At 40.5% G+C, this 27,358-nt stretch overlaps 1 long non-coding RNA gene across 1 annotated transcript in view; it reads left to right on the top strand.

Moving 5' to 3' along the window:
- LOC125121310 (uncharacterized) overlaps nt 1–27,358 on the top strand; it is an 87,846-nt gene that overhangs the window by 40,826 nt on the left and 19,662 nt on the right. Inside the window, exon 2 of the long non-coding RNA XR_007133434.1 lies at nt 6,750–6,863. This is a non-coding gene — a long non-coding RNA (uncharacterized LOC125121310). The remainder of the gene's footprint in view (nt 1–6,749; nt 6,864–27,358) is intronic.

Raw genomic sequence — 27,358 nt, 5'->3', positions numbered from 1 at the left:
GAGAGTTCCATTTTCCAAAAATATTCACTCATGCTGCTCCTTTGTAGTCAGTCCCACTCCCACCCCTAACCCTTATTCTCTATCCCTATTTCTATCATTTTACCTTTTCCAGAACAGCATATAAATGGAATCACACAGTATGTAGGTATGTAGACAGTCAGTTTGTTAACATGGACTAGAAATGATCCAATGTGTACCTTTTCAAGTTCACAGGTTAGAATGCTTTCATAAAATTAGAAGGAAAAGAAAATTAGTGTGATAGGTGAAAAGCTAGTATATTGAAAACATGGCTTTCCAGTCTTCTTCTGAATCACTGAAAAATGGGTTGAGCAAGAAAAGCACCCCTCCACACACTTCCCCCCCTGAAAGAAATAGTTTTTAAAATACTTTTCCCCACCAAAACAAAAAAAGAAAAGAAAAAAAAAAGAAAAGGCCCAAATATGAACTCCTATGTAGACCTTTAGATGCCTCCGTCCAGGTTGCCATTACCAGTAACCTCTACCTTAAGGACATACTTGTTAAATCTGTAGCTCTGTCCCCTTAACGTTTCATTCCACTCTTCTCTATGTGATTCCACAAGTATGTTGCAGATACTTGGGCAAAGGCCTTGCTGCACTTCACTGGCACCCACTAAGGAAATTCCCTGATCTGTATACTTTTATCAAAAGAGGAGATTAAGGATGATTTGGTTGAACTTACTGAGGCATCTGTGCCAACACTTTTGTGATCTTAGCTTTCTGGGCTCTGACCAGAAAAAGGAAAGTCCAGGTTCTAGCTCTAGGTATCGCAATAACGTCCATCAAGTATCCAAAAGCTGGTGGCTGATGTAGAGTGAAACTGGGGTATGTGAAGGAGGCCAATAAAGCATGTGATTGAGGAATTTTACATAGGCAGCCTTCAAAGCTACACAAGGTGATGGCAAGGATGGGGCAGATAAATTTCATCCAAGGGCTGAAGACTTTAGGAAGAAAGGAAAAAAAGGGATTTGAAGAAGACCTCTTGGCTTATACTCATTATTTTTTATGCTGTAGAAGAGTTATTAATAAATTAAAATATATGAGAAAAATAAATTCTAGATAATTTTTTGTGGTTTTAAAAATTAGATTTTTGTGGTTTATAGAAAATATATTAGAAAGAATCTATGCTCATGATAAAACTTTCACATCAGAAGGATAAAAGATGACAAAAGCTTCTCATTCTCCTTTTCTTCCTATTAGCATTTCTCAGCAAATAATCTTGCATATTCTTGTAGAAATTTTCTGTACACACACAAATATATACATTTCCTATTAGATCAAATGGGAATCAAACTATATATACTATGACTTACTTGTTACTTCATAGTATCTTGATGTACATTGGGTGCAATTCTATGTTAGAACATAGAGCCTAACCTTCTGTTTTTAAACAGCTGCCTGATATTCCTCAGTATGGATGCCCCATAGTTTGTTCTAATTAGTCTCACATGGAAGGAGATTTAGATTATTTCTTTTTCTTTCTATTACAAATAATGCTGCAGTGAACAACCTTGTATGTATATCTTCATAGATTCTTTCTAGTATGCTGCCAAGTATCAGCATGAAGAAAAACAGTTTCTCAAATTCGTCTTCCATCTATGTTCAAAGATTCTTGTCTTTGTTTCTAGGATGCTTCTCTCTTAAGGTCCAGTCACAATTTGAAATTACTTTTTAAATAAGTCCAACCTCTTTCTGGATTTTCCTCTTTATAGGAAGACTTCATGCAGCCACATAGGTTTCCCTTGAAGACCTCATTTTTTTTTTCATCACTAGTCTAGGTCTTTTTAAAATATAAATATTTGCAATTGTTGTATATATTTAAATTTATAGAATCTAAACAGGGGCCTCTGTTTATCTGATGATCTATCTGATCCCTCCTCTCTGAATAGTGGATCCTGAGTGGTTTTTGATCCTGGTTGGGCAGTGGGATTTATATATAAGAAAGAATAAAAGAGAAATAATTTTCATATTTCTAGCAAGAGTGTTATGGAGCTTCAACTTCTCATCAGCTGGGGGAGGAGGAGAGTGAGGCTGGGAAGTCTGCCACAATATTTGGCATGGCTGGGCTTCCAGATTGTATCTATTTTTGTAGCTGCACAAGTTGGGAGGAGATTAGAAGGATAGTCAAATTTCCTGCTCCAGGTTGTAAATTGATCAAGAGGTGGAAGGAGCACTAGACTGGGAGTCAGAGGACTTGGTTCATGGTCCCAGATTTCTAAGATATTAATGAGAAGACCTGAGAAGAGTCCCTTCTCTTCTCCAAACCCCTTTTCCCTTAGCTTTGAACAAAGGAGGTTGGATTAATGGGCTGAAATGTCCTTCCATCTCTAATATTTTGTTATTCTGAAGTTCTAGGAATGTTTACTCCATTTTAAAAAACTCTATAAACTGTGAGACTGTTTACCCCTTTATCAAAAAGATTAATTAGGAATATCTCTGTAAATAAATAAGTGTAGGAGTTCCCTCTGTAGAAATTATATTGCAGCGGCTCGTGTTGCTGTGGAGGTGCAGGTTTGACCAGGCCCCAGCAGTGGGTTAAAGGATCTGGAGCTGCTGCAGCTGTGATGCAGGTCACATCTGGGATTCGAGTTCAGTCCCTGGCCCAGGAACTTCCATATGCCGTGAGTGTCCATTAAAAAAAATGCAGAGGTAAATTGGGAGTTGAATTTTTATCCCTGTGCCCTCTGTTTCAAAGCTTTGTGGCCAGCAATAAAGATTGGGCTGAGGTGATGTGCAAACTTAGGAAATAAGGTCCTAGAGCCATGTAGTAGCTTCCAGATGAAACCATCCAGATGCCTCAGAAGCAGAGAAATCTGCTTGCATCCCACAGAGAAGATGTGAGGTGGGTGGGTCTAGGCAAGGGTGCACAGGTGAGTGAGTGGTCAGTGTACCTCTTTAAGTGTCCCTCTCAGAGCAGACCATTGGAGAGGAGGTACACCTCTTATTTGTGGCAGGTCTCCTCACCTACACATGTCTGAGGGCACCTTTAGGCCTGGCCCTTCCTAAGCATATCCATCCCTATCTCCAGAGGCCACAGCTGCCGTGCATCTTCTTGGAGGATGCTGTATCCCTAGGATGCTTCCAGGATCCTTTCTACTCAAAGTATTCCCTGTGCACTCAGTAGTAAGCATGCTTTCTTCAGAGATTGTTCTAAGAAGACCTTCTACCTTTCCAGGATTCTCTGACTTCTGGAGAAATTGCCAGGCTTGGTCCGTATAGCAAATTTCATCCTTTTTTTTTTTTTTTTGTCTTTTTGCTATTTCTTTGGGCTGCTCCTGCGGCATATGGAAGTTCCCGGGCTAGGGGTCCAATCGGAACTGTAGCCACTGGCCTACGCCAGAGCCACAGCAACGGGGGATCCGAGCCGCGTCTGCAACCTACACCACAGCTCATGGCAACGCCGGATCGTTAACCCACTGAGCAAGGGCAGGGACCGAACCCGCAACCTCATGGTTCCTAGTTGGATTCGTTAACCACTGCGCCACGATGGGAACTCTCTTTGTTTTTTTTTTTTTTTTTTTTTGGCTGTAAGCAACTCAGACTTTTCACAACAGTAAAAAACAAACAAAACACTAAGCAAGAAAAAGAAAATGTCTTCTATTGGAATGATAGAATCTTTTCTAAGGAAGATGTTATGGAAAAATAGGACCAAATTCCAATCAACAAGAAGTATCAATAACAGTAATAATATCTTGTGATTACAGACAACTTGTTGAGTCCCTTTATGACATAAGCTCCGTAGAATGAAGGACCTTGCCAGTCTTGTTAGATGCTGTATCTCCAGCTTTCTGCCAGTCTCTGATGCATGGTAGTTGCCCAATCAATGATCCAGTTGGTGTTGTTATTGTCCCCATTTTACAGATAAGGTAATTGAAGCTTAAGGGTAAAAGAGATGGTCTTATTTAAAATTAGAGAGCTATTAAGTGTCAGAGCTATGTGCTCCAAAATGGCTGACATTGTACCGAGTAAAATAAGTCAGAAAGAGAAAGATAAATACTGTATGATCTCATTTATATGTGGAATCTATAGAAAAGAAAGTCCAAACTCAAAGGAACAGAGAATAGATTGGTGGTTGCCAGGGGCTGGGAAGTAGAGGGAAATGGGAAGTGTCAGTCAAAAGGTACAAGCTGTAAGATGAGTAAGTTCTGGAGTAATATCCAGCAGGGTGAATATGGTTAACAGTACTGTGCTGTAAACTTGAAAGTTCACTAGGAGAGTAGATCTGAAATGTTCTCAGCACATACAGAAAAATCATATTATGTGAGGTAAAGTATGTGTTAACTAACCTTATTGTGGTAATCATTTCACAATATGTAAGTGAGTCACACCATCACTTTCAACAACCTTAAACTTATACAATGTTATATGTCAATTATATCTCAATAAGGCTGGAAAAAATTCATGGAACATATGCAAGTACTATAAAAATAATTGAAAATTTTTACCCTAATTTCAACAGAAGAATAAAAGTTGAATCAACAAGAAGAATTTAAAAGGCCTCTATCACTACCACATGTCCCTCCATGTTTCTAGGTCATTTCTAACTACTCAAGGTAAAAGATTATATCTTGCTTTCTTATATTTATGGTAAATGATGGCTTATTGATTTCTCTAAGGGATCATCTTTTGTAAGTTTCCACTCTTGTAAAAATTCCACTGGGTAAAATGAGCTTTTTCTTTAGAAATCAACAACATCCCACATATGACCACTGCGGGGTATGTGAAATTGGAAAATAAGGAAGTAAAATTTACTGCTTTCTTCAGAATTATTGTTGTTACAATTTCTAAGAGAAAACACTGATTGCCTAGGAGAGTTTTTGGATTACTAACTTTCTTGTGAAAATCCTATGAATGTTAGACATTAGAAATATCTCTGAAAGCTGGTGTATGTTTTGGAGAGAGACTTATTAGAGACATCATTCTCTGCCTCACTCCTAAAATGCTAATTTGATGTGCGCACTTACCCAGAAGATGACTGATTTGTTCGTTGCCTGATTGATATTTGGCATCACCCCCACACTGCTGCTCCTCACTGAAAACGCAGGAACAATAATCAAATGTTAAGTTTCTCAAGAACCTTTCTTCCAAAGAAAATCAAACCACTTGCCCTTTGTTATCTCAATTATCTCCAGAGCACCTTGAAAAGAGCTTGTTTTTACCTTTATTATGAGAGAGGTATGTGTGACGGGAAGAGAACCAGACTTAAGTGAGAAGACCCATTAAGAATCCTGCTCTGTTACACTGAGGATTCATAAAAATCACTTTACCTCTCCTTTCCAGTATAATGGAATTACCTGACTTGCAGGGCTATTGCGAAGTTTGAATAACATGGCATGTGTAAATAAAAATGAAATAGCTGCTACAAGCTTAGCATGTTGTAACATGCTAACCAGGTTAACATGCTATAAATGGCATAGTCTCTGGAGCCAGCCTCCCTGGGAGTGTATCCCAGTTCTGTCACTTATTTACTCTGAACTTGGGCATGTTCCGTAACCTCTCTGTGCTCCAGCTTTCCCATCTGGAATAAGGAGATTATAATAGTACACCTGTCTCATAGTGCTGTGTGATGCATAAATGAGATAATGCAGTGAAAAAAGCCAATAGCAGTGCTTGGCCCATAGTTAGTACTCACTAAAGAGGGTTATGATCAATATTAGTTTTTTGTGAGGAATAAATGAAATGGCTTACAGGAAAATATGTATAGGCTGTACAACATTGCACAAACACCATTCAGTTAAGAGTCATTGAGCTGTTGAGGAAATAAAAATGCTCAGGCAAAGGCCCTACTTTCCACTACTGCTGATTACAGCTGGTTGGAAATGAGAGAGCAAAGAGTCTCCTAGGACAGCGAATGAGTAGGTGAGAAGATTCAGCTTCCTGGAGAGAGATTCTAGTCTGGCCAAGCAACCTTCCTTCCAGCTACAATAATCTATTGTTTGAGAAGCACTTCCACAAACTTCTTGGTATTACCCCTTACCTTAGCTCTGTAACATGGCAGGGTGAATGGCAACAGTTTATGGCTGAGAGCACGGAGATTGGGAAGTGAAGTGGCTTTCACAAAGGCTCTCTGTTTGTAAGTGATGGAGCCTGGGCTCCCTCTTCCTCCTCCTGCCCACACTGTGCCTGGTGGCCATTTGTCCCAAGCCAGAGCTTGTCAGTGTTCTAGGGTATCGTTTTCCCTTGTTCTCTGCTGCACAGTTGTGATTATTAGATCCTGAAGGTCTGCGCAAGGAAAGCTGTGTGTATGGTGGGAGAAAAGGGAGCTGACACTAAGGAGCTGGGAATGGGAATCCCACTGCTCTGGGAGCTGCCCAGATGGGAATGTTGCTTCCAGGTCAGGGGTTGCTGGACATCATGGGTATTCATCTCTGTAACCCTCCAATTCCTCATCAGTGAAATGGGCTAATAAAGATCTTCTTACCATTCCAGTCTATCGTAAGGGTTAAAAGAAAACTATAAAAGGACTTTCATACTTGGGATCCCTAAGATGATTGAATCCTAAACCTTTCCATCTTTCATGGTATCCAGGAACCCCTGGGAACTTTCCTCCTATCTCCACAGTCACTCCATCTGGTGGGCTCCATCTGCTGAAGGGATGAGAGTGGAGGAGAACATTTATCTGGACTCCATGAACTCCACCTGAGTTCATGTCTAAGCTCTGATGGAGAAAGAGGAACTGGACTCTGATTTTCTTTTAACCTCTTGTTCCTTCTTGTTCTCTGTTCCTTTCAGCCAGGGTCACAACCTAGAGGTCATCTGGACCAACTGCCCTTACAGCTACCTTCCACACAGACTATCCTTCCACGTATCTGAGAAATGCAGGTGGTTTCTAAGAAAACTTCTCAGGTAAGACACCAGTGTGAAGAAATCCTTTTTTTTTTTTTTTTTGTCCTTTTGTCTTTTCTTTGGCTGCACCTGCAGCGTATGGAAGTTCCCAGGCTAGGGCTCAAATTGGAGCTTTAGTTGCCAGCGTACGCCAGAGCCACAGCAACACCAGATCCAAGCCGCATCTGCGACCTACACCACAGCTTACAACGACGCCAGATCCTTAACCCACTGAGCAAGGCCAGGGATCGAACCAGCAACCTCATGGTTCCTAGTTGGATTCATTTCCACTGTGCCACAATGGGAACTCCAAGAAATCCTTTCTGTATCATCTTGAAAGAGTGGCTGCTCGAATAACTCAAATGATAAGGGTGTGTGTATAATTTTAGTACTATAATTTTACATAGATTTCTTTGTTTACAAATAGCACTAAGACGTTCTTGATATAAGATATCAGGGAAACAGGTTCCCTTCTCCAGGAATTTGGATTTACTGAGATGAGTCTTTGTGCTGAGTTCTAGCTCCACCCACAGCCTCTGTAGAAGGAAGCAGCCAGACCTGACCTCGTTTCTCTCTGCTGTGGTCCTGGGAACTTCCTCCTGCACTGATGGCCAAGCAATCTGGCTACTCTCGCCAGAGCTGATTGGATCAGGGAGAACTTGACCCACAGACAGCCAATCTTTAGGTTGACCAATGACAAGTGATGGAGGATGGCAACTAATTGACCTATCAGATTTTCTCTCTTGGGGAGTTTAATGAAAGTTTAGAGAATTTAGTATAGTAAACCATTGGTATTTGGATCCAAGGCAGAAAGATACATGGAGAGAATCAGAGACAGACACAGAAGTCAGCTAAACAGGGAGGTTTAGGCTAAGGATCGTCTGTTCCTCTAGTGACCATGTCTGACCTGCTCTGGATTCTGAGCAACTTTCCATTTCTGAGCAACTCTGTTCCTATCTCTGTAATGCAGTTCTTCTGTCTGGGAGTCTTACTAAGGATTTTTCCCTTCCATTTCCTTAGGATTTGGTCAAGGGTGATAATTTTGGTTTCTTTGCTTCTACCTGTATCCTTTCAATAAGCAGTTCATCCTTTAAAGTGACCTGAATGAGGAGTTCGCATTACGGCTCAGTGATAATGAACCCAACTAGTATCCATGAGGATGCACGTTCAATCCCTCACCTTGCTCAGTGGGTTAAACATTCTGGTGTTGCCTTGAGCTGTGGTGTAGGTCACAAATGTAGCTCAGGTCTGGCATTGCTGTGGCTATGGTATAGACCAGTGGCTAGAACTCTGATTCGACCCCTAGCCTGGGAACTTCCATATGCCGTGGATGCACCCATAAAAAGACCAAAAAAATTTAAAAAGTGAGTCTTTATTCTTTGGACCAACAATGTCAAACTGTCAAATGCCAGTGAGCCTCATTTTCCTTGCTAGGGGGACAAGGCAACAGAGAAGCTGAGCCATACTGCCTTGTGTACATTGTCAGCTGGCATCCTCTCAGAGACCGCTTTCATGACCACCCACGTGAAAGTAGTAGCCTGTTCTCACCCCAGTTAGTCACACCATCATGCCCCCTTAAATTTTTTTCACAGAACTTATCATCAGCTAATGTGATCTTTATATTAGCTTTCTGCTGCTACCATAACAAATTACTACATACTTAGTGACTTAAAACAACATACTGATTTTCCTAGACTTATATTGGGGTTATATCCCAATAAATCCATTGTTAGGATATTTGAAAATATCCTAAGTCAAAATGCATTTAATACACCTAATTTACTGAACATCATAGCTTAGCCTAGCCTACCCTGAACATGCTCAGAACACTTACAACCAGCCTATCGTGTGGCAAAATCATCTATATGAAGCCTATTTTATAATGAATTGTTCAGTATCTCATGGAATTTGCTGAACACTTTACTTAAAGTGGGAAATAGAGTAGTTGTCTGGGTACAGGATAGTTGTTAAGTGTATTGGTTGCTTACCCTTGTGATCACGTGGCTGACTGGGAGGCGGGGCTGTCACTGCCAGGATCATAAGACAGTGTTTTACTGTATATCACTAACCCAGGAAAAATCAAAATTCAAAATGTGAAGTATAGTTTCTACTGCATTCATACCACCACTTTTGTGCCATCATAAAGTCAAAAAATTGTTAAGTAGATCCATTGTAAGTTGGGGGCTATCTGTATGTATATTCTCTTAAAGTTCTGGAGGTCAGAAGTCTTGAATGAGTCTCTGAAATGTTGGCAGAGCTGGTTCATTCTGGAGGCTCTAGGGGAAAATCCATTCCTTGCCTTTTCCAGCTTCTGTAGCCTGCCTGCATCCTTGGTTTGTGTCCTGCATTGCATAGCCTTTCTCCCTCTGCTTCTGCCATCCTATCACCTTTTCCCATCTCACTTCCTGAATCCCTCTTATAAGAAGCCTTGTGTTTACATTTAGGACCCACCTGGATAATCCAGGATAATTTCTTCAACTCAAAATCCTTAACCTAACCACACCTATAATGTTCCTTTTGTCATATAAAGTAACATTCACTGGTTCCAGGGATTAGGATGTGGACTTCCTTAGGGGCGATTATCTTGTCTTTCACAGTCTTGTTCATATAATTGTCTCCTTTTTTTTTTTTTTTTACAATTTATAATGAATTTTTTTCCATTATAGCTGGTTTACAGTGTTTTGTCAATTTTCTACTATATAGCATGGTGACCCAGTTACACATACATGTATACGTTCTTTTTTCTCACATTATTATGCTCCATTGTCAGTGACCAGACATACTTCCCAGTAATGATTTTCTACTTAATTATGTTCTTATGCTCCTTTCCACCTTCAGTAAAATAGACCCTCCATGGGAGCAGGGACCTCATCTGCCTTGTTCACTCCTGTGTTCTCAGGGCCTGGGATAGGGCCTAGCACATAGTAAATGCTGAGAAATATGTTCGGAATGAATTCATGAATCAATGGAATGGCAAAATCTCTAATGTTCCAGAGGCTCCTTTGGTCTGAAACCATATTCTGTTTTGAATCTCTAAACCAAGCCAGTGTTTCCCCCTCCTCCTCCCCCCACCCCTCTCCCTCCTCCTCCACGTGGTAACCTGAGCTAGACTCTACCACCTGAATGGAATCAGAGAAACTGTTGCTTGGATAGACATTCATTTTGTTGGAATCCCATCTGTTGAAATGTTTGTTCTCCCCCAAATTAAACCACAGGCTTTGAATTAACTTTCTATTCCTGGCATATCTCCAGGATCCAACCAGTGTAATTTAGGTCCCACAATAAGCATGTTTTAATGTAATCATATATCTCTATTATTTCTTTTATTTATTTATTTATTTATTTATTTATTTGTTTGTTTATTTTTAGGCCCTCACCTGTGGCATATGAAAGTTCCCGGGCTAAGGGTCAAATCAGACCTGTAGCTGATGGCCTGTGCCACAGCCACAGCAATGCCAGATCTGAGCTGCGTCTGTGACCTACACCACAGCAGCTCATGGCAATGCCAGATCCTTAACCCATTGAGCCAAGGCCAGGGATTGAACCCGCATCCTCATAGGTAGTGGTTGGGTTCGCCACAGCTAAGCCACAATGGGAACTCCTATTTCATTTTTCATAGTGCTTGATGTAACTGGATCATTATATTATCCAGTTCTCTCAACAACTCCATGAGAAGCACTACAGCCATTTTGAAACTGACAGCGCTAATGGCCAGAACATGAACTGAGACTTGAACCCATGTGCCAGGACTTGAACCCAGACTATTGGGACTTAAACCCAAGGTTTTAAATTAGAATCACTCACCCTGTGTCTGCACTCACTGAGGTTCAGGTTCCTCATGTCTCCATGCAGAAGGAATTCAGCAAGAGACAAAGCGATAGGCAAGAAATAGATTTATTAAGATAGGACACTTGTGAGAGATGCAAGAGGGCAGGCATGAAAGCTCTGCCCCCAGGATAGGTGGGCTACAGTTTTACCATCCAAGGGGTGTGGGGGTCATAAAAGCCCACCTCTTCCTTTCTGGGAGTGGGAGCTCCTCCTTAGTATCCAGTAAGGTGTGTATTCAGATCCGCAGGAGGGTGGTCCTCAAACTCCAGCCCTTGGTCTGAATCTGAATGCAGGCCTAATCCCATCCCCTACCCAATGACCCGAGGCAATTCTCACACCTTCACTAGTCAAGCAAGCCTGCCCTGTTCTGATGGCTTTTTTTGAGCAATTTATTAACTTACTGTGATCTCCCAACATCCCCTAGATTTCCCTCTTTATCTACGATCCTTTATTGGGAATTTGACAACTGTGCCTACTCCATCCCTATCAGTTTGACAGACGAAGAAACAAAAATGCCTCTTCATGTGGCCATGAATAAACAATATTCAGAACTCAACTTTAGATCTTTGTTCTTTTTTTAGATTTAATCTTATTGATTTAAAATGTTGTATCAGTTCCAGGTGTACAGCAAAGTAAATCAGTCCTACATATAAATATACGCATTATTTTTGCCCATGTAGGATATTACAAACTATTGAGTAGATTTTCCTCTATTATACATTAGTGTATTTATTATTCCCACTCTCCCAATTCTTCCCTCTCCCCAATGGTTTCACCTATGGTAACAATAGATTGGTTTGGAAATCTGTGTGTTTGTTTCTATTTTTTAAATAAGTTTCTCTGTATTGTTTTTATTACATTCTACATATCTGCTATCATCTGATCTTTGTCTTCCTCTGTCTGACTTTCTTCATTTAGTATGATAATCTCTAGGTCCATCCATGTTGCCACAAATGGCATCATTTCATTCTTTTTATTGCTGAATAATATTCCATTGTGTATATATACCACATCTTTATCCAGTCCTCTGTCAATGGACATTTTAGTTGCTTTCATGTCTTGGCTATTGTATAGTGCTGCAGTGAACATTGGGGTGCATGTGTTTTTTGAAATAGAGTTTTCTCTGGATATATGTCCAGGAGTGGGATTGCTGGATTATATGGTAGCTCTGTATTTAGTTTTTAAAGGAATCTCCATACTGGTCTCCATAGTGGTTGCACTAGTTTACATTCCCACCAACAGCGTAGGAGGGTTCCCTTTTCTCCACACCTTCTTCAGCATTTATTGCTCGTAGACTTTTTGATCTTCACTCTTTCACAACTACATTACTACAAAAGTAAAGAAATGAGCAAATATTTGTGAAGTGCTTTCATGTTTGCAACGCATTTTTATATGGATTATATACATAATATATAGACTATTTTGTATATTTCCAAGGATCTTATTTAATCCTTGCAAGTATTCTGTAGTATAGGCAGAGCAAGTATTTTAATCCTCACTTTATGAGTGACAAAAGCTGAAAGCCTGAGGCTCAGGTCATATAACTAGTCAATGTCAGGAATTAGATATAAAAACAGACCTTCCAAATCCTTGTGTCAAACAATTTTCAAGTACCCCAGACTCCCTTGTATCCCAGGGCTCTTGGAGCCCTCCCTACTGGGAGAAAAGACACAAAATATGTGGAAAATTGAATCTAAGGTTAAAATGATTTTAGCTATGGGTAACCACTGGCTGAGATATTTAAAGTATTAGAAATAAATATTAGAGACTTTCATTTTGTTATCCGAAGACATTAGCTTCTAGAGAGGAACATGTGTAGAAACACCTACAGTGTATTCCAAGGGCAGAATCAATGAGTGAAGGAGATTGTACTGCTTATCTCTGTTCCCTATTCACTGGCTCCTCCTCATTGTCAGGAAGCTCTTTTTTATTTGTAAACGAATTCCCTCTTGCTGCCATTTGAGTCCTTCTTGTGCTGCCCCAGGGGAGGGGGAACCTGGTTTGTCTCAAACCTTTGCTTTCTGTTTCCCTCTGGCCAGAACAGAGTTGAGAATTATCTGGGTTTTATTTAGTTCCCCTGTTGCCTTCGTCCTTTCCTTGCATGGTTCAATAGAGAAGCCCTGTCCCGTTAGCCTTTGAGAATCTCAGTAATTAATAAGAAAGCCATCTTTGAAAAAGAAAAAAGTTATTTATTACCACCCGAGGTCAAGTTGAAAGAACTCCAATTAGTGACAGAGTATAGGTTCAAGGTGACTCCAGGACACAGCAGAGCTGGAGGTCTTTGCCTCCCAAAGCTGGGGTCTCAGATAAGGTCTCAGACAAGGCCATGTGGTCATGTCTCTGTCATTGTGCAAGGTACACTTGGACCTGGCTAAGCATGCCTCCTGTCTCAGGCCCTGGAGAGGCTCGCCCCCTCAGCCTCTGCAAGGATTTGTTCCTGAAGGGAAGTCACCCAGCAACTCCTGATTTGGAATTTTCTCCCCTCCCCACATGGAATAATTTATGGCAAGCCCCAAAATAAGCTCCTTAAAATATCCAAACGTTGTTGTTGTTGGTTTTTTTTTCCTTCCCCCCTAAGCGTTTTACATCCAGGCCTCCATCAGGCAAATTTCGGATAAAAGGTGATTAGTGTTTTGGCAGGATTTTCATGAGGCTTTCTCTTGTATTCCTGCCAAAGAGCTTGCCAGGCCCAGATTTGATTAAAATGGCAGTGGGCTCTGCTACTTGAATGTAATTAGAACCATTCATTAAAGCTTTTGCTGACAGTTTGGCAACCTGTGCATTTTTCAGAGTATGGCCAGCAGCCCATGGAAACAGCTCAGGGGAGGAGCAAGGGCCCAACAGCCCAGGCCGAGCTCGAGGAACAGGACATCCTCCATGTCCAGGAGCTTTCTGCATGGCCAGGCTGGCATCCACAGTGACAGAGAGTTCCTTTAATTGGATTAAGGGGGATGGGAGGACTGCCTTCGTACAGAAACCAAAGCTAAGTAGGAGGTTTTGCTGTGCATTTCGTAGAGAATTTAGTGCTTAAGTTCTAATGACTGGCACCCTTGAAAAAACTTATCACAGAAGCACATAGCTGCCCCCAGGCAGTCAGACACTTTCTGACAAAGCAAATGTCCTATTCTGTCTACCTCTGGTGCCTCATACAAGGTCTGACACTTAGCAGATATTCCATAAATGTTAATGAATAAAGAACAGAGAAGTAGAACAAGAAAACTGTTTATTTTGCCATCAGTCTTTAGAAGTGTGGTCTCCCTGCCTCTAGCCTTGCTTTCTACAATCCATTTGCCTCAGTGATCTTTCTAAAATGCCTGTCTGGCCATCTTTCTGCTTAAACATTTCAATGGCTCTCATTAGCCCTTAGCATAGTCTATGAGGTCCTACATGGCCCTTGCTTACCTTTCCGGCTTCAGCTCTCATCACATCCGCTGCCTTTTCTGCTTTGGTTACTACATATTCCAAGCAATTCCTGACAGAGCCTGCTAAGCTTTCACTGTTGCAGGAGCTGCTACTTCCACCTGAACATTCTTATCCACTCTGTCTTTATCTGATTCGTATCTGCATATTTGGAGTTCTTTGCTTGAATGCCATTTTCTCCATGTAGTCTTCCATGTGCTACCCAAAAGTACTCCAGAACAATTTTTTTGGTCCCTGTCATTGTGACCAGCATGGTCTACTGAAGTAGTCTTGTGTGCACGTGTCTCAGTCCCTCTAAAATACGAGCTATGCTTTATTTACTTCTGCCTCAGAACCTCACACGGGACTTCAATATGGTAAATGTTCAATAAACATTTTTAAACGAATGAACAGATGTGGTTGAATATAGTGAAATTCAGCAGTTTGATTTCTTGGCCTAAGCGTTGTGCAGAGTGACTCTGATGTCATAGTTTGACTCACAGATGATTGGTTCTATTCTTAGCAGATGGTACCTTTAAGATAGTTCACAAAACAATCAGAGAGGTATGGGCTTGGGTCTGCAAAGACGCCTCATGCCAGGGAATCACATCCCAGTGGGATGATTTGGTTGGCTGTGCAAATCCTCCAGCACCCATTCCCTGCCTCATCACTGCATTGACAGTGACTCTTGTGTTTGGCTCTGCCATTGGCTTGGTCCATCCTGACTCCAGAAAGCAGCTTTGACTTTACTCTGCCACCCTGATCAGACCTCTTAGAATGCTGTTTGTCCACTCCAGCCACACTGTATCATGCCTTGCAGTCCCATTTCACAGGCTGCATAATCAAGAAACATAGAAGCTGGATGACAGCACTGAGAAAGTCAGTGATACAGCCAAGTCCTCAGCTACTATGTGATATTACGTGTACCATGGCAACAAGGAGAAAGGTAGAGGTAGCATTCAGTCATTCTTAAGTGGAAAGAACAGGAAGCCTGGAAGATTTTAAAGAGTCATTCACAATGGAAGTTCAGTGAGCTGCATAGTATTTGAAGTCACCTGCCTTTGGCAATAATTTTAATTACCTTTTGTGCTCCAGTGCTATCCCTGTTGGCAGAGTTGGTTGCTCTGCCTTGAAAGCATAATCCCATCCAATTTCAAGAGAAAGATTAGAGTTTTGGTAGGATAATGTGACATGTACTACTTAGAAATCTTCACAACAAATCTATTGTTCCTGTGAAAGACCAATGATCTATGTATATATAGAATTATATGAATAGATAACTTATACAAATGGATATTAGCATATCCAGACAGAAGCCTAAATAGATATTAAATAGATATTTTAAGAACTTGGAAAAAATGTAGAATGGAAAACCTCACATGGAAGGGACACTTTTGTTTATTTATGTGCTTTGTTAAGAAGAGAATTTGAAATGATTTTTTTTAAAACCTTTTTTATGTTATTCTACCTTTGTTTAGATGTTTTATTTCCAGTATTCTAAGATGATAACTGAACAATGTATGTAAATTGTGTATATGTATAACGGTGTTCATTGCAGCAGCATCTGTGTATATAATAGCAAACACTGGAAATAATATGAATATTCAACAATTTCACAAGGGGGGGTTGAGTAAATCATGATACTTCCTTAGAATGAAATTCATGAAGCCATCAAAAATTATCTTGTAGAAAAATATTTATTGATATGAGAAGTCATTCATGACATATTGGTGAGTTAAAAAAAAGATTAAGCAATGTATACATTATAATATCATTTTTATTTACTAAATGTATATGCATAGAAAGAGACAAAGTCTGGAAGGGATACAACAAAATGTTATCTTGTGATTTATCTTTTGGAAATAGGTTGCATAATATCTTAATTTTCTTTTTGTTTGTATTTTCCAATTTTTCTACAATGAAAAGAAATCACATTTATAATAATTTAAAAAGTTATAAATCAGAATTGTGCCGCCTGGAGTTTAGCACAAACATGGGGCTCCAACTGGGGCTTTGCCATTGCCAAGGAAAGCGGAGAAACCAACTGTTTGGTTTCACACATGATGCTGGCGAGACTGCAGCCAAGGGCAGCATTTGTGTATGAGTGTGACCATTGAGACCAGTGCCCGGGAACTTGATCATCACTCACGCCCACGTCCTTTCCATATTGTTCCCAGTCTGGTTAAGATGCTGCTCAGAAGATGCATATTTCACTCAGGAGAAGTTTGAATCAAAATTTTTTTTTTTTTGCTAACTTACACCACGTATTTGCACCAATATTTATCCCATCTGTTCTGAGAGTCTGCGCCCCACTACTTACCAAACTTTCATCAACTCCCCATTATTTATAAATTCTTTGGCCTGGCATCTAGGGTCTTATGAGGTCTGCCCCCAGCCTACTTTCCCAGCCATCTCTCCCTCAAGTGAGTTGCTCTCAGGTAACCTCTGTTTTAACCAGTGGACACTGCTCACCATTTTCTAAGGGCCCAGCATGCTTCCAGATGCCATGATCAGAAACCCAAACTGACTTCTAGAGAAAGGAAGTGTATTCTGTCGCATAACAAGGGTTTCAGAGATTGGATGGGCTACAAGGATGATTGAGTTAGCAGCTCAGTGACGTGATCAAGGACCTCACCTCTCTGCTCTGCCATTCTTGGTGCTGGATTTAACCTCAGACCAGAAACAATTGGCTGCAGCAGTTCCAAGCATCATATCCAGACATGGTGAAATCTTGAAGAGAAAGGAGCACTGTCTTTCCTGTGGTTTTCTCTTGGGATCTGAGGACTATTTGGCCCTCCAAACAAACAAAACACACACACACACTCACAAAAAAACAAAAAAAACCACATGAACACATGCTGTTCCCAGACTGACTGATCACTGACATCGTGAGTGACATTACTCTTCAGCCAGTCAGGGCCAAGCTAAGAGCCAGGAGAGTCAGTCTTCCTGACACATGTGGCTGCATGATGGAGGGGCTGATGTCTGAAAGAGATCTGAGGTTCATTTAGGAAGAAGGGGAATGCTGGAAGGCCATTCCATCAAACTGACCCCTTCTTTTCTAACACATATTTGTTCACACTGGTTCCCCTGCCTGGAATGCCCTTCTTGCTAATTCTTTTTCAGATTTTGGTGTTTTGTCCATCTTTCATAGCTTGACTCAGGCTGCATCTTCCATGTCTTTTCTGTTGTGATGTCTTTTCTGTTGTAGTTAAAACTGTAGTGTGTTTTATTTTTTCCTAATCACCTTTAACATAGTCTACCATATACATGGTTATATGTGAGTGTGTCTGTTTTTTAAACATTCTAGGGAATACAAGATGAGTCAGTGAGTTAGAATAATTATTCAAGATCCATATGACCAATGTGTAGTTTCCTGCGGAAGGCATAACATATGTGCCTCTATTCTCCTCTCCCATGTGTACAACAAATAGAATTGACTGTAGCACTGATTTTAAATCAGGTTACCTGCACTCAACCTCAGAATCACTCTCAACATGGTGCTCCAGGAAGTCATTATTAAATGATTAATACTAATAATAAGGATGGAGTAGACACGGGTATTTTTAAAAGTCCCAATAAAGGACCACAGATAACAGGGAAGTTTAGGGGACATTGGGAGATCGCTGTAAGTAAATAAATTGCTCAAAAAAAAGCCATCAGAACAGGGCAGGCTTGCTTGACTAGTGAAGGTGTGAGAATTGCCTCGGGTCATTGGGTAGGGGATGGGATTAGGCCTGCATTCAGATTCAGACCAAGGGCTGGAGTTTGAGGACCACCCTCCTGCGGATCTGAATACACACTTTACTGGATACTAAGGAGGAGCTCCCACTCCCAGAAAGGAAGAGGTGGGCTTTTATGACCCCCACACCCCTTGGATGGTAAAACTGTAGCCCACCTATCCTGGGGGCAGAGCTTTCATGCCTGCCCTCTTGCATCTCTCACAAGTGTCCTATCTTAATAAATCTATTTCTTGCCTATCGCTTTGTCTCTTGCTGAATTCCTTCTGCATGGAGACATGAGGAACCTGAACCTCAGTGAGTGCAGACACAGGGTGAGTGATTCTAATTTAAAACCTTGGGTTCCCACAACTTAGAATAGATTTACAAGGAGATCCTGCTGAATAGCATTGAGAACTTTGTCTAGATACTCATGTTGCAACAGAAGAAAGGCTGGGGGAAAAATGTAATTGTAATGTATACATGTAAGGATAACCTGACCCCCTTGCTGTACAGTGGGGGAAAAAAAAAAAAAAAACCTTGGGTTAAGTCCCAATCTGCGTTTAGGCTGGGTTTGAGTCATTAATGCTTTCAGTTTCACTAAGGCTACAGGAGTTCCTGTTATGGCTCATGTGTTAAGGACCTGATATTGTCTCTGTGAGGATGTGGGTTCAATCTCTGGCCTCCCTCATTGCATTAAGGATCTGGAGTTGCTGCAAGGCAGATTTGGCTCGGATTTGATGTTGCTGTGGCTGTGGAGTAGGCCTCAGCTGCAGTTCTGATTTAATACCCTAGCTCTGGAACTTCCTTATGCCGCAGGTGCAGCTGTAAAAAGAAAGAAAAAAAAAAAGGACTAATTCTACAGATAAAAGCTATTTGCCATTTGTGGTCTAGTGTGTGTAAGGTACTGGTCAGTCTTCAGGTTCAAAGGTAAGAGTTGGAATGGAATAGGTACAGGGGTGAGCAATGCTTGGTTCCCTGGATCCAAAAACCTAGAGCCTAGGGAAGAAACATAACATATACAGATTTTTCAAAAGCAAGGCGTAAGGTGATGAGTTCCTTGAAGTGGCCATCACAATGAGCTGTGTGAATGCAGGGTGTTAGGTAGCACTTCTTGGAGGAGGGAATCTCTCCAGTTATTCTGTGTTCATTTGCACACACTTAACCAAACTCCTATTTCGAACATTTAGGTTCTTTCTTTCTTTCTTTCTTTTTTTTTTTTTGTATTTTTGCCTTTTCTAGGACAGTACTCATGGCATATAGAGGTTCCCAGGCTAGGGGTCTAATTGGAGCTGTAGCCGCCAGCCTACACCACAACTACAGCAACTCAGGATCTGAGCCTCATCTGCAACATAAACCACAGCTCATGGCAACGCTGGATCCTTAACCCACTGAGCAAGGTCAGGGATTGAACCTGCAACCTCATGGTTCCTAGTTGGGTTCATTAACCACTGAGCCAGGACGGGAACTCCTAGATTATTTTTTTAAAAATTTTTTTGACCTTTTAATTTTACTGCACTCTTGTCACAGCCCTGAGGTTGAGGTGAGCCAAGTACTTGTTCAATATGTTTAATAATTCTAAAATGAATAGCCATGTAGTCAAATTTTATTGTTTTTAATTATTCATGTAGGATAAATTCCTAGAAATAGAATGGCTAAGATGAAGAGTATGTAGGAGTTCCCATCGTGGCTCAGCAGAAATGAATCTGACTAGTATCCATGAGAACGCAGGTTCAATCCCTGGACTTGCTCAGTGGGTGAAGGACAGGGCATTGCTGTGAGCTGTGGTGTAGGTCACAGATGAGGCTCAGATCCTGCATTGCTGTGGCTATGGCATAGGCGGGTGGTTACAGCTCCAACTCGACACCTAGCCTGGGAACCTCCATATGCCATGGATGAGAACCTAAAAAAAAAAAAAAAAAAAAAGAAAGAAAAAAGACACAAAAAAGAGTATGTATATCTTAGGGATGTACATATATATTATTAAGGATATGTATATATGTTCATTCCTTTTGGAGTTTCAATTGTATAAATATTTCATAGTTTATTAATTAATTATTGGGAAAAATAAATTATGTTATAATGAGTAGCCCTGTATATATATATCTTTTTCTATTTTTGCCAGAATGTCTTTGAGTTAGAGTTTTAGAATTGGAATGTTTGGGTCAAAGGGTAAACACATACATGATTTTTATAGATATTAACAAATTCCCTTTGATAGAGGTGATACCATTTTTACATTCCCATCAGCAATGTATGACAATGTCTATTTCTTTTTTTTTTCTTTTTTCTTTTTTTGGTCTTTTTGCCATTTCTTGGGCCGCTCCCTCGGCATATGGGAGGTTCCCAGGCTAGGGGTCGAATCGGAGCTGTAGCCGCCAGCCTACGCCAGAGCCACAGCAACGCGGGATCCGAGCCGCATCTGCGACCGACACCACAGCTCACGGCAACGCCAGATCGTTAGCCCACTGAGCAAGGGCAGGGATCGAACCCGTAACCTCATGGTTCCTAGTCGGATTCGTTAACCACTGCGCCATGACAGGAACTCCCGACAATGTCTATTTCTTAATCTTGCCAATACTCCAACTTTTAAACGGTATCTCAATGTCCTTTTCATTTGTGTTTCCTTTATTTCAAGTTATATTAAGCATCTTTCATATGATCAAGAGCCATTTTTATGATCAAGAGCGTTTCTTTTTTTTTCAGCCGAGCCTATGGCATGCAGGAGTTCCTGGGCCGGGGATCAAACCAGTGCCACAGCTGTAGGGAGAACCACAACAGTGACAACACAGGATCCTTAACCTGCTAAGCCATGAGTGAATTCCAAGGGCATTTGTTTTTCCATGTCAGTCCTGCTCATTTTTCTATAGGTCATTTATCTTTTTATTTCTATTTTTAGTTTTTATACATTAGGAATATTAACCTATTGTCTGTGATATAGGTTCATATTTTTTCAGCTTGCCATTTGTCTTTTACTATATTTTGATGTGTTTTTGCTGTGTAAAATTTTATTTTTTAAATTTTTATATAGACAAATATATCAACCTTTTTCATATGGCTTCTATATTTTGAATCATAGGTTAAATTTTTTTCCCATTCTTATGTTATAGAAGAATTGATCCATGCATTATTCTAGTACCTATATGGTTTATCTCTTTTTTTTCTTTCCTTCTTTTCTTTCTTTCTACATTTAAAACTCTGATTCAATTAGAATTTATCACGGTGTTTGATGTGGGGAATGAACCATATTTTTTCTTTCCCATCTGGCCATCCATTATCCCAGGTCATCTTTTCTCTATGATATGTTTTATCATACACTAAATTTTCTTTTAAATTGGGTCTGGTCTGTTTCTAGATTCTCTATTCTCTTCTATCAGCCTATTTATATGCCAATACCGTAGTTTAATTGTAGAACTTTTAACATGTCTAATACCTGATAAAGCTATCCCCAATACCCAATTGCCATTATTTTACAGACCTCCTTATTTCTTTTGCCTGCTTGTTTTTAAAAATAAACTTTATGATCAATTTATCAAGGTTTTGGGGAAAAACATATGATAATATTTTTATTAGGATCATGATAAACTTGTAGTTTAACTTAGGGATAACTGACTTTTCCAAATTTGAGTCTTTCTAACCAAGAACAACATTCTATTTACAAAAAGATTTATATGTCTTTGGGGAGTGTTGGTTTGTTTTGTTTTGTTTTTTTCCCTTTTCTTGTAAAGTTTTAAACATTTCCTTTTTTTTTTAGGGCTGCACCGTGGCATATGGAGGTTCCCAGACTATGGGTCTAATGGGAGCTATAGCTTCCCCCGGCCTTTGTCACAGCCACAGCAACGCCTGATCCAAGCCACGTCTGCGGCCTACACCACAGCTCATGGCACCGGATCCTTAACCCACTGAGTGAGGCCAGGGATTGAACCTGCAACCTCATGGTTCCTAGTCGGATTTGTTTCCACTGCACCATGACGGGAAATCCAGACTTTTCTTACAAGGTTTATGCTAGGTACTTGTTTGTATAAATAGGCTTTGTCTTCCATTTTATGTTCTAACTAGTTTGTGTTTGTTAAATATGAGGGTTCTTAAAATTGTCAAAACTCAGGCTTTATCCACTGGTGATACAAACGCAGAGACAGAGTTTTGGTTGAAGGAGAAAGTGATAGCTTTATTGCTTTACCAGGGCCACAGTAGGCTAATGCCTTAAAGACCGCGCTCCCCTTGGGAGAGATTAGGAGGTGGTTCATAGTTTGGGGAGTGGAAAACAGGACCTGTAGATTAGGATCAAGGAGAGGCAAGCTTGCATTGTTTCTTGAAGCTGGTGTCTAGTCACCCCAGGACTAGTTCTGATGGTCCTCCTTCCTCTCGAATGAAGAATGCTTCATCAAGTAGTTCTTCCATTTGTTTGGGGTTTTAGTTCTGCAAAAATGCTCAAAGATATTGTTATGTATATACTTTGAAGGGAAACCGGGACCCTGCCCCAAGGCTGCACTATTGTCTCTTGACTGCTACTCCCTGGTCTCTGCATCCCTTCCCATCCCTGCTTAGCAACTACCCTTTAGAACTCAGGGAAGGTCATGGAGGCTGAAGCTTATTTCCTAAAAACAAGAAATGGGGGACACAGAAAGACTTGTGTGCCTAGGAGCTCCATAGGGCCCTAGCTCCTTTACATTACTTTTATATGTATATATGTTTTTACTTTGATATAATTCCAAATGTATAGAGAACATGAAAGAATAGTACATGGAACTTCCATATATGTATTTTTTCATTCCCCAGATTCACTCATTGTTTGCATTCTTCCCATTTGCTTCTGTCTCTGTTTGCCTCCTTACCTCCCTACCTCCCATATATATGGTTTTGTTTTGGGGTTTGTTTAATGGGTTTTTTGTGTTTGTTTGTTTGTTTTCCTGAAATTATTTTGAGAGTAAGTTGGAAATATCATGATGTTTTATCACTAGATATTCATTATTTCCTATATATTTCTTTTCATAACCACACATTTGATTTTTTTTCCTATCAAGTTCAGAAAATTTAACATCACAGTACTACTATTTAATCTATACATGTTATTTAATCAATTGAACCAACACTGTCCTTTATATTTTTTGCCACTCCCTTTCCACCCTCTCTGCCCCACCCCCACCCCAATCTAGTCTAGTCCAGTATTGTGCACTGCAGCAATGCATTCAGTTGTGTATTTCTTTAATCTCCTCATTCTAGAACAGTTCCTTGATCTTTTTCTTTTTTTTTTTTTTTTTTATGTCTGCACCCACGACAAATGGAGGTTCCCAGGCTGGGGGTCAAATCGGAGCTGTAGCTGCTGGCCTAAGACACAGCCACAGCAATGCCAGATTTGAGCCATGTCTGCAACTTCCACCACAGCTCACAGCAATGCTGGATCCTTAACCCCCAGAGCAAGGCCAGTGATTAAACCATGTCCTCATGGATACTAGTCAGGTTCATTTCCTCTGAGCCACTACAGGAACTCCTCCTTGATTTTGTTTTTTTTTTTTCTTTTATTTTTCCTGACCTTGATGTTTTTGAAGAAAACAGGCCAGTTATTTTGTAAAATGTGCATCAATTTGGGTTGATATGCAGTTTATTCATAATTAGATTCAGGGTAAGCTATTGATTTTCATATGTTGATTTTTATAATGTGCTACTGCACTACATTTTCCTATTGTTTGCAGTAGGTTTTTTTTTATTTCATGAAACCTCTTGGGTTTTCCAGATACAGAACCAGACAAGCTGCACATATGGAGAGGTAGTTTTTTCTCTTCCTTTCCAATTCTCATGCTCCTGTTGTCACAGAACCAGGAGGGCATTTGGACTTTGCCCTCTGAATACTGCTTAAATTTTTTCTGACTGCCTCCAACTGGCTGCATATTCACAACCCAGGAAGGACATTTCTGAGAAGAATTTGCTTTTCCCGAAGTGTATGCATGTAAATAGGCAGTGATGGTGCTGGTGGGATGGTGAAATATCATGCTCATCAAATCACCCAGTAAAACAGGGTTAAGTGGGGAAGAGGAGAGAGATGTGTTAGAAAGTACAGAGATACATTCACTGATTATAAAAACATTTAGTGAGAATACAATATGTGTCATAGCTTGTGCTGGGTGACAGGGCTATAAAAAAAAGGTTGATGAGCAATTGGGGAAAAAATTCATTTAGACTAATTTATATCACAGGTGAATTATTCCAGGTGTAATAAATGATCAAATACAAAAGAATAGCCACGGACAAACATACAAACAAGACCCATAAAACTTCCAGAGCTTAGGGAAAAGCAAGGAACATTACAAATGATTAAAGAAGTCACAAAGAATAAAGACTGATGGTTGACTATGTAAAAATTAAAACACTTAAGCATAAATTAAAAAATAGAGAAAACTAAAATGCAAACTATCAGAAAGATAGAAAATTAGCATTTATTAGAAAAATACACATGAACTAAAACAAAAAAAATCCCACTAAGAAGGATCTCAGTACCTAAGTGATCAAAGATATGCAAACTAGAACCATAATTAGGTATGGACTTTTGCTTATTAGTTAAGTGTGTGTCTGTGTGTGCACCCACTACAGTAGAGAGAAATGCTTTCATTTTAAAGATGGGTGCTAAAATCCCATTAGTGGGAAAGTCATCTGTGTTGGAAAAATAAATCACTTTGGTAGGAAGGGAAGCCCTCAGGGCCTGGCATGAATGGGCCTGGGTGAGAGAAAGAGATGGATTGCTCTGTAGAGCAAATGGGAAGGACTTGGAGTTTAGGGGACAGTGTGTGTGTGGGTATGTCAGGGGGACATTCTGAAGGGAATGAGAGAAAGACTGAAGAATGAAAGTGTGAAGTGAAGTTCGGTACTTGCCATCAGCCTCCACATGGAGTAAAACATGAGCCACCACATCTGCTGACCTGCAACACCCCCCCAGTGAAGCTCAGGTTGGAGACCAGGAGTGAGGCACCCTGTGCTCTGGGAAAACTGAAAGAACAGGTCTTTAGATAGTTAGATATTTTTTTAGGAGACGATCTTATGAGCCCAATTCTTGCGTCTCCTCATATCTAGAAAAACACTAAAGTCCTTCAGTGACGGCTGATATCTGTGACTCAGAGTAACCTTTACGAGACCAGCAGCAAAATTCTGTAAATGTGTGCATGGCTGCATTCACCTCCCCCTTCACCTTTATGACTTATATCTTTCCTCTTTGGGGCAGTATTTCAGAGCTATCTGAGGCAGTATTTCAGGGCTATAGTTGCAGACAAAAGATGTCATGGTCCTTTATGAATGCAGCCACTCCCAAGGTTGGGCCAGGGAGCACGGAGGGAACTCAGGGCAGAAACTAAGAAGACTGGACCACAGCTGAGGTGCATATCAAAGGAGTAATTCCAGTAAGCCTAGACCTTTACAGCTTCCCATAGAAACTGGTTTTTCTGTAAATCTTTTACTGTAAATCTTGCTTTCTGTAAACCTTTTGATCCTACTACCTTCCCTTTGTTGCAAAAACACATATCCTAGCTTCCCCCCTTGCCTTCTCAGAGTAGTTTCTCAGGGCTACCTGAGATGCTGTCTCCTGGGCCTAAGTCCTAATTTCACCCCAAATAAAACTTAGGTCTCAACTTCCAGGTTTTATTTTTTTTAGTCAACAAGAGTCATGGGGAGAGGAAAGGGAAGCAATTTGGTCTCTGAGAATGGCTTATGAAATTTGGGGATAGAGATGTGGTTGGTGTCTTCTGTTATATTTGAAGTTATCTGCTGAGCTATGCTAGGAATCCTCAGTAAATATCTACTCTACACCACTGCCTCATGGGGAATTGCAGTACTTTGAAAAAATCAAGGAAAAGGTGCTATTTTCCCATTTGGGTTGAGACAGAACTAAAAGAAATAAACAGCTCTAAGAGATGAAAGGCAACTAAAATTCAGTGGCAAAAATGGCTATTTTAAGGAAAAAGAAAATGGGTAAAATCATTTTTAGATTAAAAAAAAAAACCCAAAACAAAACATAGTTATACTGGAAAACAAAAGGCAAAGTTTTAAGGGGCAAGATTAAGAGGGCACCCATAGTGGTCAGGAATGGTTAAAGCCATTTGGCCCATGAAAGCTGATACAGGGGCTGGGATATCAAAGTGCACAAGGAGGCAGGACTTCATTGTGCCTCAGGCTTGGCAGGGATGTGCCCACCATCAGAGCACATCAGCACAGGGATCAAAATGTAGTCCCTGAGCCAGCAGCAGCTGCATCCCCCTGGAATGTGTGATGAATGTCAATTCTTGGGTTCTATCCCAGAACTACTGGATCAGAAACTCTGGGGATGAGACCCCAAATCTGTTATAATGTGGTTCTGCTGCATGTGAGAATCTGAGAACTGATTTAAACCGTAGCCCAGAGAGGAGATTCCAATAGTTATTCACTCATTTATCAATTTAACAGATATTTATTGAGTGTCTGTTGTGTGCCAGACATGGTTATAGACTTTAGGAGTATAGAGAATAGGAAGGGTAGAGTCCTAGTTCTGGTACCATCCTATAAGGATTCTAGCATTTCCTTTCCATCATTCTCATGTGCCCCACATTATGTGAATTAGCTTGCGAGCCACACAGGAAGTCCGATATTATGTTAATTATTAACTGTCCTTCTGTTGGTCAAGGCCAAAATCCTTAGTGTCATTCTTTTCTTCTCATACTCAACCTTGGGAAATCTTATTGCCTCTCCCTTCAAAATATATCCAGAATTCAGCCTCTTGTTATCACCTCCACTGCCCCGACCTTGTCCCAAGCCACTCTTTCCTACAGTGTTTGTTGTGAGAGATGATGGAGGTTTGATCCAGGGTCAGAGAGAAGGGTAGGACAGTAATCAAGTAGAGCAATGCCTCAACACATCGCCCAAGTGACTATGTTCAAGTCACACATGCCACTTTTCTGCTAAATACCCACATGACTTTGTGTTTCAGTCACAGCAAAAGCCCACATTCTCAGAGCAGTGATCAAGGGTCTCCAGGGCTAACCATGATTATCCCCCACTCCTACCTCAGTGTTGATCCAACTGTTGTGATTGTCACTTTGTTGTGCTGTTTCTCTAACACAATAGAGAGACTCCTACTTCATGGCCTTTGTGCTGACTGACTCCTCTTGAACACTCTTCTCAAATATTTGCATGGCTAATTCTCTTACCTCCTTCAGGTCTTGACTCAGATGTTACCTTCTCAATGGTCTTAACTGTCTTATTCAACCCCATATTCATTGCCTATGGTCTCACTTCCCTTCCTCCTACCACTGTTGTTCCCATAGCACCAGTTTCAAAGGTGTGATACAATTTCCGTATGCCATGTCTATCTCTTCCTTGAAAGCAAAAGCTCCCTGAGGCCAGGATCTTTGTCGGTTTGTCCTTTGCTGTAAACCAGAACATCGTTTTGCATGTTGTGGACACTCAATAAACATTTATTAAATTAGTAAGGCAAATGCTTAATTGTTTGTTGCCATTATAAACCAGGTTTCTTTCTATAATAGTTTCTGGCTATCTCAGGTTCTCAGGAATTCATTATTATGCATCTACTTGACATTCTGCTACTTTGTT

Source organism: Phacochoerus africanus, chromosome 2, assembly GCF_016906955.1.
Source record: "Phacochoerus africanus isolate WHEZ1 chromosome 2, ROS_Pafr_v1, whole genome shotgun sequence".
Classification (NCBI taxonomy): Eukaryota; Metazoa; Chordata; class Mammalia; order Artiodactyla; family Suidae; genus Phacochoerus; species Phacochoerus africanus.
The sequence above is the reverse complement of the archived record's forward strand: the minus strand, read 5'-3'. Positions and strand labels throughout refer to the sequence as shown.